This window comes from Schistocerca piceifrons, chromosome 1, assembly GCF_021461385.2.
Source record: "Schistocerca piceifrons isolate TAMUIC-IGC-003096 chromosome 1, iqSchPice1.1, whole genome shotgun sequence".
Lineage (NCBI taxonomy): Eukaryota > Metazoa > Arthropoda > Insecta > Orthoptera > Acrididae > Schistocerca > Schistocerca piceifrons.
In genome coordinates this window covers 139268854-139288098 of record NC_060138.1, presented here as the reverse complement: position 1 = coordinate 139288098, position 19245 = coordinate 139268854, and the positions used below count along the sequence as shown (strand labels likewise).

The following is a 19245-nucleotide window of genomic DNA, read 5'->3' as shown; positions in this document are numbered from 1 at the left end:
ATTTAACGAAAGAAAACCTATTTTATTAATTATTCTTTCTAGTTTCCCGAGTTTCGCTCAATATATAGCTTATTATGTGCGTAGCTCCAATTCTTACTTTGATGCTGTCACGACCCGGCTGCCTCCTGCCTCGAAACATGTCTGCTGTCTCTGCGCATCTCCTCACCACTACTCAAAACTTTTACCGCGTGGACCTAGGTCTGTTAGCTGTCAAAGATCTTACTACTCGAAGATGTACTACTCGTCCAACCTTGCGGTTGGGAACTATCGACATTTTTCACTGGCTCTATCCTGATCGAATCTCAGCACATACCTTTCAAACCGAGCACTCCTATAGATGGGCCTATGCAGGCGACGACCCGTGCATGTACCAATTAACACAACGACATCGGCAACAACGACTGAAATGAGCACGTGATCATCGGCACTGGAAGTTGTCAGAGCGTTGCCAGAGCGTTGCCTGGTCTGATGCATCCCGTTACTTTCTTCATCATACCGATGGGAGGGCACGAATCCGTCACCTACTAGGGGAACAGCTCCTTGACATCTGTACTGTGAGGCAGAGAAGCTGGCGGCGGGTCGTTTATAGTCTGGGGAACATTCACATGGGCATTCATGGGTTCAGTGCAGCTTGTTCAAGGCACAATGGCGGCCAAGAAGCATCGTGCATTGTTTGCAGACCACGTGCACCCGACGGCAGTGGCATTTCTTTAGTAGGGCTAGGAGTGTGATGGAATGGTTTGAGGAACGCCGTGGCAGTTCTAGTTGATGTGCTGGGCCTCCAACTCGCCAGATCTGAACCCGACTGAACACATCTGTGAAGTGATTGAACGTGGTGTCAGAACTCATGGGCCCGTTCCCCGTAATTTACCGGAATTAGGTGACTTGTGTGCCAACGGCCTTGCCGCAGTGATAACAGCGGTTCCTGTCAGATCACCGAAGTCAAACGCTGTCAGGCTGGGCTACACTTGGATGGATGACCATCCGGTCCCTCCAGAGCTGTTGGCAAGCGGGGTGCACCCAGCCCTTGTGAGGCAAACTGAGCAGTTACTTGATTGAGAAGTAGCGGCTCCGGTCACGACGGCCGCGAGAGCGGTGTGCTGACCACATGCCCCTCCATATCCGCATTCAGTGATGCCTGTGATCTGAGGATGACACGGCGGTAGGTCGGTGCCGTTGGGCCTTCATGGCCTGTTCGGACGGAGTTTAATTTAGTTTTAAGTGACTTGTGTATTCTGATGTGGTGCCAGATCCATCCAGCGACCTACCAGGACCTCAATGCTTTCATGGCACGACGTGTTGCCGCTGTTATCCGTGCCAAAAATGGACATCCCGGCTATTAGATAGGTGGTCGTAATGTTGTGGTTGATCAGTGTAAATGGCTCATCCCTTGTTCAGCCAGCGTCAAAAACGCTATTTTTCTCAGCTCTTATCCATCTTTAGCTTTCACTTCTGTCACTTTCATTTCTGGTCAAATTGGTGGTGAGGAGTAGGCACGATCCTATTAACGGTCTGGTTCGATTAAGCAGCGAACTGTAAAAATTTGGAATTTAGACCACGTTGGCCCTCAGGTTCGTTCCAATGCTCGCCTTCGTAGCCGAGGCCACTAACGCACTCCAGTACGGTGGTGTGCGCCTCGGAAGTAATCCGTTTCGAATCCTAGTGGCGAGCGAGTTTTTCACTGCCAGTGTGTTGCCGGGGAGCGAGGTAATGGCGTAAAAGTTCCTGGTCACCAGCTTCCGTCAATGGCCTGGATTAAAATCCAAACCTCTCAGCAGCGTTTCATGAAGTGGACCGTACGGCACGGTTGATGGTGAGCATCCCGACGGATGAGGACGTTAACCCTTAGCTTCGCAGGTCCTTTTTTTTTTGTCACACTTTGTTGCAGGTGCGGTATGACAGACCGCTATGTTTAAATAGCACAAAAACGGCATTCATCAGTTACAGTTTTGCATGTAAAAGGTTACATTAACAACACACAAAAATATATTGAAATAACTTTTAAAGTTTATTTTTACGAAAAACCGCATTTCAACAAAAAGCTGCACAAATGAACACAGTATTACATCATAATGCTAAGAAAATTCTAATACCTATAAATTTTAACTTTTGCTATGTTTTTATTGTTTATTGTACATGTGATAAGAAAAACATAAGAATACTCCCATAAAACATTTGAAAAAATGAAAATTTCATTAGAAATTTTCAGGTTCTTTGTTTTCTCCTCAGAAGTTTTCTTTGCAGTCGCTGGAAATTTTTGTACAGAAATCAAGCTAGATTGGTTTCTTGCAACAATAACAAATATGTATTCCTCTACTTTTTTGGCTCACAGGTGGAATATGTTTTGCGTTTTTCCAATCGTTCTACAAAGAATTTTAATCTTGGTTCTGCTACACCCAAAACACGGTGAATGGATACAAGAAGTTCACGGGCTATGTGATAGCTGTTGACTCGTTTTTTATCTGTGGTGTCACCACCGAGCTTGAAAGATTCTTCAAAATATTGAAGCGGTTCACCTCAGTATTGTCTTTTAGGAATTATGAAGAACAACATGCGGAAAATAATGTCATTGTATATCATTGCAAAAGGCTTCGACGACCAGCAATATTTGTTTCAAGGATGTAGGTTTCAGTAGTTAGTTGGAAATGAAGAAGCTTGCACAGGACAGAGTAGCATGGAGAGTTGCATCAAACCAGTCTCTGGACAGAAGACTACAACAACAGCAACAACTATACCTCTAGCAGAAGCTTTAGCTAATTCCACAAATCCGTCTTCATCACTTTGACACTTGTTTCAGTCAAGGGTTTCACCGGAGCCAAAACAAATTCGTCTTCACTTTCTCACCGTTCCTATTCTGAATTACGTTCATTTTCAATTTCGTTGTCACTGTCTAATCCAACATTACTTCCTAAATCGCACACAAACCATTGTAAAACAGTATCTTCAAAGTCAGAGTCCATAACATGAACAGTAAATGAGGACTTGTCTACTGAACCTATAACGCGAAGTCCTATAGGCAGCCTCAGAGACTGCTGGCTTGAGACAAGCAGTCGTAGTATTGATTAACGTCACATCAAAATCGCTGCTGTCACAGGGAATGAGTGCAGATTGGGAAATCTTCTACCTCACCCCTATGCACTAGCAGCAGAGTAACAATGAACTCTTGCGGTCTTTGAGACCGCACCAGGAGCGCACCAGGGACGTTAAGGTTTAACCTTGGCCTGCCCTCTTGAATTACGCTATATGCTGGCTCCAGGTTTCATGCTCTCCGTTGTTTCATCATCACACAATAAAAACATAATACCACATTTTACACGCATCCGTTACGCTCACTTACTCCGTACAAGTACACATACGACACAACTCTCACATATCCGCTAGGAAAAGAGCAGAAGCAAGCGGTGGAAGAACAGCATTTCTGACAGGCAACTGAAACTACGCCGTGGGACATCCCAGCCAAAAATGTCATATGATACGGTTTCTTTTTGTGCGAATCAGTATTGAGACCACAGATTGCGAGTTTAGGTGCAGAAAGTTTTTAGGCAACAGACTGGAAGATTCTAGCTGTCTTGGAATAACTCAGCATGGTACAGGCTGGCCATTCTGCTGGTGCATGTTTGGAGGAGCGTTGTCCTGTGTAAGAGATGCATACATATGGAACACAAACATCACTGTGTCACAGCACAATGTAAGAAATGCTTTGTTTTTAATTTCGGCTTTAGAAAAATCTCTCTGTCTCTCTCTCTCTGTCTCTCTCTCTGTCTCTCTCTCTTTCTTCCTCCCTCCTTCCCTCTGTCTTTCTCTCTCTCTCTCTCTGTCTCTGTCTGTCTGTCTGTCTCTGTCTCTCTCTCTCTCTCTCTCTCACACACACACACTCACTCACTCACAAGACACCAACCGTTCAACAAGGAACACCAAAGCAATTAGGTTACATGAGTTGCAGACAGATGACGTAAACGATACAGCCTTCTGTCGTGGCTTAATGATGTAGCTGATGTTGAATGAGACGTACCACAGAAATATGATTGTGGTAAATCGGTGACAGATGCGCACATAACACTAACTGACCCTAAAATGGAGGAATAACGAGAAACACGAAGAGAGGGAGAGCGTTTCGATCCCCTATGATAATTAGATTTACATTTCCATTAGTATCATGAGATACTCTTTTATTCTAGTGTAGGAAATTATATCTCATTTAAGCTTCTTACAGATAATATTTTCTTCGTTGACTCACAGTAGCAAAAGACAGAAAGTCTTGCACGTCGATAGTACTGAGAGCACCTCTAGAACAGAGAGATCACAAGACAGAAAGGTACATCAGTATGTGTTGCGATGCTTATTAAAAAAAAAAAAGTGAGCAAGTTACTGCGAAGGCTGGCAACGCGAGGTGACAGGTAGCAGACAGTCGGAGCGCTCATTTCCATCGCAAACGTCGTTTCCATGGCAGCGGTTCCGCTAATGACTTGTCCGCTCGGTCACGCGACACGGACTGCGCATTTCCAATCTCTTCGCCTGCAGCTGCGCATTCCAGCCACATCTCCCACACCGTCGTTCTGACTGTACACTGCGGCCATGAAAATCCTGCACCATCGAGATGGTAGGCAACAAACGTCAAACTGGCCTCAATCGTACTGCAGGCACCGCTGTGCAAACGATCATTAGGACGCAGCATCTCAAAGTAAATAATACAGGGTATTCATAAATAACGTACTGTATACACTCTTTGAACCTGAATATATCATCAACGAAAGAAGACAGAAATACACTACAATGTTGGTGTACCTTAATGTCCATTAAAGGTGGTAAATGTTCAAAGTGGCATCCTTCTTCCGCAATACACCGTCCACAAAGGCTTACAACAGGGCGACATGCCAACTGCATTGTCCCTAATGGAATACCATCACAGGCTTATTCAGTATGCTCTTTAAGATCATCCCGTGTTAGTGATCTAGTAGCAGTGTAAACTGTGTTCTTGAGAGTACCCCACAGGAAGAAGTCTAGAGACGTTAAATCAAAAGAGATCGAGATGGAAAACCCACACGCCGTCTTCGCCCTACGCACCTGGCAGGGAATGTACAACTGGAAAATGCCCTCACATCATTGTCAAAGTCAAGTGATGCCTCAACCTGTTGAAAGCAATAATCGTAGAGAGAAAAATCAGTCCAAATTTGTAAATTTTACCTTCTTCATTCACTCGATAACTAGTTCGGGGCAGAGACATATTTTCAAATCATTGTAACATAGTCAAAAACGGTATTTCCGAAGATGTGAAAACAATGCGAAAAATGTGCAAAGAAAAGTTACAGAGCATACAGCTCTGTATGCGATGTAACTGCTAGTTGCTCAATTTTGACATGAACACGCAGCAAAAAAAGTTTCGCATCACGTTGGTTCTGAGAGTTCCGGAACTTCTAAAGAAAATTGAAATAGAGATCAACATAAATATCATTTCCGCTCTTTTTATTACTCATGAAAACCACACATTGCATGTTGTACCACCATACACCGAGATCTTCAGAGGTGGTGGTGTAGATTGCTGTACACACCGGGCCGAGCGGTTCTAGGCGCTTCAGGTTCGAATCCTGCCTCGGGTATGGATGTGTGTGACGCCCTTAGTTAGGTTTAAGTAGTTCTAAGTTCTAGGGGACTGATGACCTCAGGTGTTAAGTCCCATAGTGCTAAAAGCCATTTGAATTTTTATTTTATTTTATTTTTTTTATTTTATTTTTTATTTTTTTGTACACACCGGTACCTCCAGTACCCAGTAGCACGTTCTCTTGCATGCCTGTATTCGTCGTGACGTACTATCCACAAGTTCATCAAGGCACTATTGGTCCAGATTGTCTCACTCCTTAACGGCAATTCGGCGTGCATCCCTAAGAGTGGTTGGTGGGTCACGTCGTTCAAAAACAGCCCTTTCCAATCTATCCCAGGCATGTTCCACAGGGTTTATGTCTGGAGAATATGCTGGCCACTCTAGTCCAGCGATGTCGTTATGCTGAAGGAAGTCATTCATAAGATGTTCAGAATGTGGGGGCGAACTGTAGTCCGTGCAGATGAGTGCCTCACCAATGGGCTGCCGATGTGGTTGCACTATCATTCGGAAGACGGGGCCTTCTATGACCACCAGCGGCGTTCGTCGGCCCCACATCATGCCACCTCAAAACATCGTGGAACATCCACCTTTCTGCACTCGTTGGACATTGTGTCTAAGGCCTTCAACCTGACCAGGTTGCCTCCAAACACGGCTGCGACACTCATCGGTGAAGAGAACGACATGTTAGTTCTGAGCGGTCTATTTGGTATGTTGTTGGGCCCATCTGTACCGCGCTGCATGGTGTCGTGGATGCCAAGATGGACCTCGCCATGGAGGTCGGGAGTGAAGTTGCGCATCATGCAGTCTATTTTGCACAGTTTGAATCGTAACACGACGTCCTGTCGCTGCACGAAAAGCATTATTCAACATGGTGGCGTCGCTGTCAGTGTTCGTTCGAGCCATAAGCCGTAGATAGCGGTCATCCACTTCAGTAGTAGCCCTTGGGCGGCGTGAGCGAGGCATGTCATCGACAGTTACTATCTCTCTGTATCTCCTGCATGTCTGAACAACATCGCTTTGGTTCACTCCGAGACGCCAGGACACTTCCTTTGTTGAGAGACCTTCCTGGCACAATGCCGACGCGATCGAACCTCGATATTGATCATCTAGGCATAGTTGAACTACAAACAACACGAGCCGCTTGTCTTCCTGAAATGACTGGAACTGATCGGCTGTCGGATGCCCTCCGTCTAATATACGCTGCTCATGCATGGTTGTTTACATCTTTGGGTGGGTTAAGTGACATCTCTGAACAGCCAAAGGGACTGTGCTGCGACACTGTATCCACAGTCAACGTCTATCCTCAGGAGTTATGTGAACCGGGGATATGCAAAACTGTTTTTGATGTGTGTAAAAAGTCATTCAACGGCCAAGATCGCATAAAATATTTTTCTTTATTTGAGACAACCGTTTCAATAGACTTTGCTGTCATCTTCAGGTCTTAAAATCTTTTGTTGCAAAACATGCTCATTTTACGATGAACGTCATACACAAGTTGTCACGTGGTTAAAAATCAACTCATTACAAAAGTTTGTCATCACAAAAATATTTAAAAATATAAAGCGCACTGTGCAAATGGCTATATTCATATACATATTGCTCACAGGTGCTTGTTACCGTGTTTGTATGATGTAACAAGGATCTGAGAACAAATGTAGACAGACATGGCCCTTTACACGCGGTTCTTCATGTTTTCAAATATTTGAGCGACGACAGGAATATTATTATGTGTTGATTTTTATCCGCTTGACATCTTTGCGTGAGGTTCAGTGTAAAATGAACAAGTTACGCACAAAAGATTTTAAGAACTGAAGATGACAGCAAAGCCTGTTCTACATCTACATATATACTCCGCTAGCCACCAAGCGTTATGTGGCGGAGGGCACAATTCGCGCCAAAATCATATTTTCCCCCCACTGTTCCACTCGCGGATCGCGCGAGGGAAAAAGACTGTCTGAATGCCTCAGTACGAGCTCTTATTTCCCTTATCTTTGGACGGTGATCATTGGGCGATTTAAAAGTTGGTGGTAAAAATATATGATCTACATCCTCGGTGAAGATCGGATTTCGGAATTTAGTGAGCAGCCACTTCTGTTTAGCGCGCCGTCTATCTGCAAGTGTGTCCCACTTCAAACTTTCTTTGAGATTTGTAACGCTCTCGCGATGGCTAAATGTACCAGTCATAGATCCTGCCGCTCTTCTTTGGACCTTCTCAATCTCTTGAATCAAACCCAATTGGGAAGGGACCCATACAGACGAACAATACTCCAAGACTGGACTAACTAACGTATTGTAAGCTATTTCCTTTGTTGAAGGACTGCATCGCTTCAGGATTCTACCAATAAACCGCAATCTAGAGTTCGCCTTACCCGATCTTGTGTAATCTGATCATTCCATTTGAGATCATTTCGAATAGTCACACCCAGATACTTGACGGACGTTACCGCTTCCAAAGACTGGGCATTTATTTTGTACTCGTACATTAATGGGGATTTTCGCCTTGTTATACGCAGTAGGTTACACTTACTAATATTAAGAGATAACTGCCAGTCATTACACCACGCATTTATTTTCTGCAAATCCTCATTGATTTGTTAACAACTTTCGTGTGATACTACTTTCCTGCAGACTACAGCATCATCGGCAAACAGTATAATGCCGCTGTCAATACCATCAACCAGATCGTTTATGTAAATTGTAAAAAGCAAAGGACCTATTACGCTGCCCTGAGGCACACCTCAAGTTACGCTTGTTTCTGTTGAAGTCACCCCGTTCAGGACGACATACTGCTCCCTGCCGGTTAGAAAACTTTCTGTCCAATCGCATATGTCATCGGATAAGCCGTAAGCGCGCACTTTTAGTAGTAAGCGACAGTGCGGAACTGAGTCGAACGCCTTTCGAAAGTCGAGAAATATGGTATCCACCTGGAAGCCGGTATCTAGGGCCTGTTGTATATCATGCACAAAGAGGGCGAGCTGTGTCTCGCATGACCGCTGTTTCCTAAAACCGTGCTGGTTTCTACAACTGAGCTTCTCAGAGTCTAGAAAGGTCATTATGTCTGAACACAAAATATGTTCCCTGATTCTACAACAAATGGATGTCAGTGAAATTGGCCGGTAATTATGTGCGTCCAATTTTCTACCCTTTTTATAGATTGCTATGACCTGGGCCTTCTTTCAGTCCCGTGGAACTTTAAGCTGTTCCAATGATCTCTGATAGACGATGGATAAGAATGGTGTTATATTTGTAGCATAGTCAACATAAAATCTTACGGGGATACGGTCTGGGCCAGATGCCTTCCTGGCGTCTAAGGATTTTAACTGTTTTACAATCCCAGATACACTAAACACTATGTCAGCCATCCGGTTGTCTCAAATAAAGAAATATTTTATGCGGCCTTTTTTTTTTTTCGACACGGGTTTCACGTCTTCAGAGACAACATTTTTTATTACGATCTGAAAATGGGTCTCGCCAGAATGTAGTTATCGAATGCATAAAAAAATATAATTTACCACTTTGCACTTGTTTTTCTTGTGCGTTAACAGAAGTTGCTGACCCATCGCTATTCCAGCGTGCTGGAAATTCGTAGAAAGTAATAATCTCCACTTTAAAAGTAGTCGTCAAGACCAGTAGTCATCAGATACAACATTTCTAAGTAAGAGTCACCTCGAACACTGTCTTCAAAGAAGTACGATCCGATTAACACTCTAGAAGACAGATCACACCAGACTGATAGTCCTGGTAGATTAACATGCCTTCCCTCGGCTGCGTTTGGATTCTCACTGACGCAGTACACGCAGTGATAGCGGTCAATTGTTCTGTCAAGTTTAAAGGTCGCTTCACCCGAGCAAAGAATTAGATCTTCCAAACGTTTCTCTTCTTCACATTTGCTAACGAACCATTCACAAAATTCACTTTGCCTATTGGGATTATCCTCGTTAAGAGCATGGAAAAGTTTTGGAATGTAATTTCTGAGCCTGCAAAATTCTATGAACACTGCTTTAGCAGATTACCGTCTCACAAGACCATTGTCTCACATATTTCTTCGGGGACTGTATGTACGCCTGGATCACTCCTACTACACTTTCATTGTCTGTTGAAAGACCCTTTATTCTGCATTCTTCAAATCCTGCAATGTTCCTTCTTCATATCCTGCGCCTTTACTTCGATATCAAACTCACCTCGGATTCTTCTAATTGTCACCCTTATTAGTGGGGTTCCAAATTCATCCCTGAACGTCGTCGTAGCTCACTATTGCACCCATTTCCGTCGATCCAACGAGAACGCCATGTTTACTTACAATCATGTAAGAAAAGAAAGTGTTGTTCTGTTTTTCACTGCCTTCTGAACTTTATTTTTATCTCCTTTAATTAAAGAAATATCCAGTTTCAAAGAGTATGTACATCACTTGGAGACACTATGTACATTACATACATAAAGAAAAATTACACAGCGAGTTTTCTCGTTGGGAAATCGTAATTCAGTGCTGAGTGTTTCTGGAAAGACCCTGTTATTTCTCATGTTACAAGGAGCAAACTTTTTCAGCAACACATGGAATTCGACAGTGGTGGGGTGATTGTCTCCCCAGCGAGAAGTTTATCTTGCCACATTATTGTTACTCAGATCGGTCGGGAAGGAGGGAAGGAAGGAAGATTGGGTCAACGTCCCATCGATATCGAGGTCATTAGAAACGGAGAAAAAGCTCGGAAAGTGTCAAAGATGGTGCAGGAAATCGGCCGTTCCTCTCGAAGGAACCATCCCGGCGTTTTCTTGGAGAGGTTTAGGGAAATCACGGGAAACCTAAATCTGGACAGCCGGATGCGGGATTGAATCATCGTCCCACTGAATGTGAGTCCAGTGTGGAAGTCAACGGGTCCAGGAACGGATTACTCAGCGTCACAAACGGCCTCAGTCGCCCCACCACAGAGGTTAGACATACTTTCCACCCTGCCGTGCTATGATCGTACAGTCACAGAACACGCTTTTTTGTATCAAAACAGGCATCCATTCGGCTACTGAGATGAGGAGCTTTTTCACCTTTGTGGGATGACGCAGTGCTCTAGAACTTCAGGAGCAAAGTGAGGTTCGACTTCATGTTGTGACCTACAGGGTGTTTCAAAAATGACCGGTATATTTGAAACGGCAATAAAAACTAAACGAGCAGCGATAGAAATACACCGTTTGTTGCAATATGCTTGGGACAACAGTACATTTTCAGGCGGACAAACTTTCGAAATTACAATAGTTACAATTTTCAACAACAGATGGCGCTGCAAGTGATGTGAAAGATATAGAAGACAACGCAGTCTGTGGGTGCGCCATTCTGTACGTCGTCTTTCTGCGGGAAGCGTGTGCTGTTCACAACGTGTTCTGGTGTTGGAATTCCACCGCCTAGAACACAGTGTTGTTGCAACAAGACGAAGTTTTCAACGGAGGTTTAATGTAACCAAAGGACCGAAAAGCGATACAATAAAGGATCTGTTTGAAAAATTTCAACGGACTGGGAACGTGACAGATGAACGTGCTGGAAAGGTAGGGCGACCGCGTACGGCAACCACAGAGGGCAACGCGCAGCTAGTGCAGCAGGTGATCCAACAGCAGCCTCGGGTTTCCGTTCGCCGTGTTGCAGCTGCAGTCCAAATGACGCCAACGTCCACATATCGTCTCGTGCGCCAGAGTTTACACCTCTATCCATACAAAATTCAAACGCGGCAACCCCTCAGCGCCGCTACCATTGCGGCACGAGAGACATTCGCTAACGATATAGTGCACAGGATTGATGACGGCGATATGCATGTGGGCAGCATTTGGTTTACTGACGAAGCTTATTTTTACCTGGACGGCTTCGTCAATAAACAGAACTGGCGCATATGGGGAACTGAAAAGCCCCATGTTGCAGTCCCATCGTCCCTGCATCCTCAAAAAGTACTGGTCTGGGCCGCCATTTCTTCCAAAGAAATCACTGGCCCATTTTTCAGATCCGAAACGATTACTGCATCACGCTATCTGGACATTCTTCGTGAATTTGTGGCGGTACAAACTGCCTTAGACGACACTGCGAACACCTCGTGGTTTATGCAAGATGGTGCCTGGCCACATCGCACGGCCGACGTCTTTAATTTCCTGAATGAATATTTCGATGATCGTGTGATTGCTTTGGACTATCCGAAACATACAGGAGGCGGCGTGGATTGGCCTCCCTATTCGCCAGACATGAACCCCTGTGACTTCTTTCTGTGGGGACACTTGAAAGACCAGGTGTACCGCCAGAATCCAGAAACAATTGAACAGCTGAAGCAGTACATCTCATCTGCATGTGAAGCCATTCCGCCAGACACGTTGTCAAAGGTTTCGGGTAATTTCATTCAGAGACTACGCCATATTATTGCTACGCATGGTGGATATGTGGAAAATATCGTACTATAGAGTTTCCCAGACCGCAGCGCCATCTGTTGTTGAAAATTGTAACTACTGTAATTTCGAAAGTTTGTCTGCCTGAAAATGTACTGTTGTCCCAAGCATATTGCAACAAACGGTGTATTTCTATCGCTGCTCGTTTAGTTTTTATTGCCGTTTCAAATATACCGGTCATTTTTGAAACACCCTGTATATGTGCACAGAGATCAAAAAAAGGTGTCGACCGACAAGGTAGGGAAACATCACTCATACTCATAGCGAACTTTGGCACTGTCAAGAGGGGACGTTATAGACTTGCATATACGAGCCAATGGAGAGTGGTGACAGTTTACAAACCAGTGACCAGAATATTGCAAACAACGTTTTAAGTAGTTATTCCATAAACTGACTTAGTTCTGCTCTCCACCTTTCCATATCTTGCTCTAATTTTGTCATCTATACGTAAATCACTTCAAAGTACGTTATATTGCGTTTTACATAGTCTAGTTATGGTCTGCCTCTAACATTTTTTGCCTCTGCTGCAACTCGTAACGCCAGATTAAGCATTTCTGGACGCCTCAGCAAACATCCCACCAACCTGTCCCTCATAACCATGATCATCACCTTCTTCAGTTCAAGCGTTAGGCCATACTTTTGTTTTGCCTGTTACGGTACTCATCGCATTCTCGGTCTCCTTCTCCCTACTGACTTAAATCTTCTTATCACGAAAAGTAATTTTTCCCCACTCATTCTTTCGAGATGTTCATCCCAGTTTCTCCTGTTTTCTTGTACACTCCTGGAAATTGAAATAAGAACACCGTGAATTCATTGTCCCAGGAAGGGGAAACTTTATTGACACATTCCTGGGGTCAGATACATCACATGATCACACTGACAGAACCACAGGCACATAGACACAGGCAACAGAGCATGCACAATGTCGGCACTAGTACAGTGTATATCCACCTTTCGCAGCAATGCAGGCTGCTATTCTCCCATGGAGACGATCGTAGAGATGCTGGATGTAGTCCTGTGGAACGGCTTGCCATGCCATTTCCACCTGGCGCCTCAGTTGGACCAGCGTTCGTGCTGGACGTGCAGACCGCGTGAGGCGACGCTTCATCCAGTCCCAAACATGCTCAATGGGGGACAGATCCGGAGATCTTGCTGGCCAGGGTAGTTGACTTACAGCTTCTAGAGCACGTTGGGTGGCACGGGATACATGCGGACGTGCATTGTCCTGTTGGAACAGCAAGTTCCCTTGCCGGTCTAGGAATGGTAGAACGATGGGTTCGATGACGGTTTGGATTACCGTGCACTATTCAGTGTCCCCTCGACGATCACCAGTGGTGTACAGCCAGTGTAGGAGATCGCTCCCCACACCATGATGCCGGGTGTTGGCCCTGTGTGCCTCGGTCGTATGCAGTCCTGATTGTGGCGCTCACCTGCACGGCGCCAAACACGCATACGACCATCATTGGCACCAAGGCAGAAGCGACTCTCATCGCTGAAGACGACACGTCTCCATTCGTCCCTCCATTCACGCCTGTCGCGACACCACTGGAGGCGGGCTGCACGATGTTGGGGCGTGAGCGGAAGACGGCCTAACGGTGTGCGGCACCGTAGCCCAGCTTCATGGAGACGGTTGCGAATGGTCCTCGCCGATACCCCAGGAGCAACAGTGTCCCTAATTTGCTGGGAAGTGGCGGTGCGGTCCCCTACGGCACTGCGTAGGATCCTACGGTCTTGGCGTGCATCCGTGCGTCGCTGCGGTCCGGTCCCAGGTCGACGGGCACGTGCACCTTCCGCCGACCACTGGCGACAACATCGATGTACTGTGGAGACCTCACGCCCGACGTGTTGAGCAATTCGGCGGTACGTCCACCCGGCCTACCGCATGTCCACTATACGCCCTCGCTCAAAGTCCGTCAATTGCACATACGGTTCACGTCCACGCTGTCGCGGCATGCTACCAGTGTTAAAGACTGCGATGGAGCTCCGTATGCCACGGCAAACTGGCTGACACTGACGGCGGCGGTGCACAAATGCTGCGCAGCTAGCGCCATTCGACGGCCAACACCGCGGTTCCTGGTGTGTCCGCTGTGACGTGCGTGTGATCATTGCTTGTACAGCCCTCTCGCAGTGTCCGGAGCAAGTATGGTGGGTCTGACACACCGGTGTCAATGTGTTCTTTTTTCCATTTCCAGGAGTGTATTTTGTCAAGATGTTAAATGTATTCAGCTCTTCCTTAATTACCGAATTTCGAGATCTGTGCCGCACAGAGTGGCCGTGAGGTTAGAGGAGCCATGTCACTGATTGCGCCGGAGGTTCGAGGCCTCCCTCGGGCTTGGGTGTATGTGTGTGTGTGTGTGTGTGTGTGTGTGTGTGTGTGTGTGTGTGTGTGCGTGTGTGTTTTGTTCTTAGCATTAGTTAGAGTAAGTTAGTTTAAGTAGTGCGTCCAGGGACCGACGACCTCAGCAGTTTGGTCCCTTAGGAATTCACACCCATTTTTTTTTTTTTTTTTCGAGAACTCTCAGCTCTTGGGCATCCTCTTACTGCTCTTAGAAACATCAGCTACGTTGCTTGTGTGCGACTTTCTAAACGTCTACGTACAGCCCACGATTTACTTTCATAAACAAGCATTGGAACTGCTATTGTCTTACAAAATTTCAATCTTGTTTCTTTCCTCGTTTTATTTTTTAGACATCTGATTACTCTTCCATATACAGGGTGCTCCATTGATCGTGACCGGGCCAAATATCTCACGAAATAAGCGTCAAACGAAAATAATTACGAAGAACGAAACTTGTCTAGCTTGAAGGGTGAAACTAGATGGCGCTATGGCTGGCCCGCTACATGGTGCTGCCATAGGTCAAACGGATATCAAATGCGTTTTCTTAAATAGGAACCCCCATGTTTTATTACATATTCGTGTAGTACATAAGGAAATATGAATGTTTTACTTGGAGCACCTTTTTCGCTTTGTGATAGATAGCGCTGTAATAGTCACAAATGTATAAGTAAGTGGTATCACGTAACATTCCGCCAGTGCGAACGGTATTTGCTTCGTTACACATTACCCGCGTTAAAATGGCCTGATTACCAATTGCGGAAAAGATCGATATCCTGTTGATATATGGCTATTGTGATCAAAATGCCCAACGGGCGTGTGCTATGTATGCTGCTCGGTATCCTGGACGACATCATCCAAGTGTCCGGATCGTTCGCCGGATAGTTACGTTATTTAAAGACACAGGATGTGTTAGCCACATGTGACACGTCAACCACAACCTGCAACAAATGATGATGCCCAAGTAGGTGTTTTAGCTGCTGTCGCGGCTAATCCCCACATCAGTAGCAGACAAACTGCGCGAGAATCGGGAATCTCAAAAACGTCGGTGATGAAAATGCTACATCTACATCGGTTGCATCCGTACCATGTTTCTATGCACCAGGAATTGCACGGCGACGACTTTGAACGTCGTGTACAGTTCTGCCACTGGGCACAAGAGAAATTACGGGACGATTACAGATTTTTATCGCGCGTTCTATTTAGTGACGAAGCGTCATTCGCCAACAGAGGTAACGTAAACTGGCACAATATGCACTATTGGGCAACGGAAAATCCACGATGGCTGCTACAAGTGGAACATCAGCGAGCTTGGCGGGTTAATGTATGGTGCGGCATTATGGGAGGAAGGACAATTGGCACCCATTTTATCGATGGCAATCTAGATGCTGCAATGTATGCTGATTTCCTACGTAATGTTCCACCGATGTTACTACAAAATATTTTACTGCATGACAGAATGGCGATGTACTTCCAACATGATGGATGTCCGGCACATAGCTCGCGTGCGGTTGAAGCGGTATTGAATAGCATACTTCGTTACATGTGGGTTGGTCGTCGAAGTACGTACACCGGATCTGACGTCCCTGGATTTCTTTCTGTGGGGAAAGTTGAAGGATATTCGCTATCGTGATTCACCGACAACGCCTGACAACATGCGTCAGCGCATTGTCAATGCATGTGCGAACATTACAGAAGGCGAAATACTCGCTGTTGAGAGGAATGTCGTTACACGTATTGCCAAATGCATTGAGGTTGACGGACATCATTTTGAGCATTTATTGCATTAATGTGTAATTTACAGGTAATCACGCAATAACAGCATGTGTTTTCAGAAATGATAACTTCACAAAGGTATATGTATCACATTGGAACAACCGAAATAAAATGTTCAAACGTACCTACGTTCTGTATTGTAATTTAAAAAACCTACCTGTTACCAACTTTGCTTTTCTGCTAAATCTTGTCCGTAGACGTCCCTCTTCGCCCACTCTTTTTACATCTTCTTGGTTTCCATCCTTTGCCTTTCCACTAAATTAGTTACATTCTAGATACTTCAAGTTTTTTTCTTCTCTCTCGCTCATGCGATCCACGTTTCATTTCCATACCAAACTGTACTCCAGACTCTCACTTCTTAAAACTTTCCCTCATTTCCATATGAACATCTGACTTCTACAGTTCTTTTGTTTTGAAAAAAACATTCTCTGCCCCTACCTATGTCTTGATTTCTTCCTTGCTTCGGCCAGTGTGAGTATACCGATGCTGTATGAGCTTTTCTCGACTTAATAGCTGCCTGAAAGTTTCTCTGTCGTAGCGTCCGATCATATTGCCTGAACTGCACAATATCTCCACGAGGCACCTGCTCGTCTTCATCAGGTGCGGCTACACCTGCCTATTGTTGATCGTTACTTTACACTGTTTTAGCTAAAGTATTTGGACACCAATTAGTGGAAATTTGTATGGGTTGTATCCATCCTTCACCTTCACATGAACTACGCGGAGAACAGTTTCACTGTGGCGGCTGAAAGACTACGGCGGAACGGCAACCGATTCTTCCTCAAGAGTCTAAAACAGAAAATGTGGGGTCTCGGCCGAAGTTGGTCCATTGGGTTCAAGTCGGGCCAGTCCATTTCCAAGATGTTGTTGTCCACACAGACTTTGCCTCATAGACGCTGCTTTATGACACGGTTCCTTGTCATACTAGTACAGTCAGTCAACGTCTCCAGACTGTCCCTCTGCTGTATGCAGTATAAGGTGTTGTGTTCATATTCTCCCACATTTAGCGTTTTCTTAAGCACAATAGGGGCACCACATCCTGAGAGCGAAAAACATTCCCATACCGTAACATCACCTTCTCTGTACTTCACTGTTGGCACTATGCATGATGGCAGGAAATGTTCTCCAGGTATTCGCGAAACCCATTGCATCGGGTTGCCACAGGGTACAGCGTGATTCATCAGTCCCAATCACTCGTTTCCAGTAGTCTACTGTCCAGTGGCGTAGCCCTTTTCACCACCTCCACCGTCCCTTAGCACTGACTACACAAATGTGTGGCTTATGAGAAGCTGCGCGACCATTGTACCCCATTATTTTTATCTCCTACGTACAGCCACTGTGATACATCGACTAGTGGTAGTATTTTGCTACTCCCTGCTAATTCCTTCAGCTCTTTCCACGGAAGTTTTACAACCACCCGCAGCATTGATCAACGACCCCTATAATGAAGTCTGACTTCTACTGGCATTTTCTTATTACTGGATTTTTCTTCGCTCTTCCCCTTCACAATCACATAACCAGCAATCGCCTTGAGCAGTAGCAGAAGGGTGAAAATGTTTCAGATGGATTTGCTACTCAGATGACAGCCAACGATTAGTCCATGTTCTAAGCCACTGAGCTATCTTCACTGACCCATTCTATTTTTTACTGCTTCTATTCCGACAACACATCGTTCATCGCTTCCTTTTATACTGGCGGGTCTCGGACATTTTCTCCCCAATTCCCCATTTAATAGGATTGTCCCGTTACTTTCAAGTACTGTACAGAGTTGTTCGGCGAGATGCAGTCGCACCTGAAGATGACGAGTAGCTGAGAACATTTAAAGCATAGTGGCTGCTTCGGTCCTAAACAGCAGAATTCGACTACGGCACGGAGCGGAGTGGACTAAAAAATATATTTGGCAAGATACAAATTTCCACACAGCCATATCTTCTGATACTATTTCTGACTGTCCGGAAAAGCAGATGATCACACTGAAAACTGCGAAATTTCGTAAAATCAAAAACAAAAAATTAATAAAATCCTGCTACACGTATAGGCACTCGTTCAGCACCAAAGAAAGAGAGAAATTTATTACAGAAAGCTATAGCACGTCTCGGCGTAATCTGTTGAGAACGTGGGCAGACGGAAAAAAATGCAGAAGAAAATCACAAATAGATGTTTAATCGGCAATCACAAAAACCAAAAAACAAAAAATTAACAACTCAAATAGGTATTCATTTACTGAAGAAAATTTAGTACAATTCAGAATCACCTACTTGAACACGTTACGGAATATTGGCGAAGACGCGAGGCACGATACACGACTATTTAGCAACAAAACCCAAACCTTAGTGGAAAATCACGCACATTCTAGACATGCATTGCTGGTGTGAACAGATATGAAAAACTAAAAACTAAACTCTTCCCGAACAGGCCATGATGGCCCAAAGGTACCGACCCGCCGCCGTGTCATCCTCAGCCAACAGGCGTCAGCGGATGCGTATATGGAGGGGCATGTGGTCAGCACACCGCTATCCCGGCCATATGTCAGTTTCCGAGACCGGAGCCGTTACTTCTCAATGAAGTAGCTCCTCAGTTTGCCTCACAAGGGCTGACTGTACCCCGCTTGCCAACAGCGCTCGGCAGACCGGATGGTCACCCATCCAAGTGCTAGCCCAGCCCGACAGAGCTTTACTTCGGTGATCTGACGGGAACCAGTGATACCATTGCGGCAAGGCCGTTGGCTAGTTATGAAAAACTATGAAAGCTAAAGACATTAGTACAACCACAGTAGCATATGATTACGAGAAAAGTGGTTGAAAGACTCATTTACAAAGTGCGCTAAAAATCATGGAACTTGGAGTTTCGAAATCGTCTTAAGGGGCTCCGGAACGCCCTATACTTGCAATGTTAAAATAACGCTTATAAATTACATCTTTCCTCACAAAGTATTTGAGGTAGGAAGTTGAACTTTTTACAGATTATTTATTTGAATGTGGGCTACAACTTAACACAGGGATTTTACAAAATTTTAGTTCAGTTATTAAAGATGATTTTTTTTCAATTGTAATGAAAATTCACAACATTTTCTTGCAATTTTTTATTTATATATTCAAAAATATACAGTTTTTTCGAAAAAGGC

General features: G+C 45.0%; 1 pseudogene; it reads right to left on the bottom strand.

The window, feature by feature from the left end:
• Positions 1 to 18730: 18730 nt before the first annotated feature.
• LOC124723198 lies at positions 18731 to 18848 on the bottom strand (annotated as a pseudogene).
• Positions 18849 to 19245: the final 397 nt, after the last annotated feature.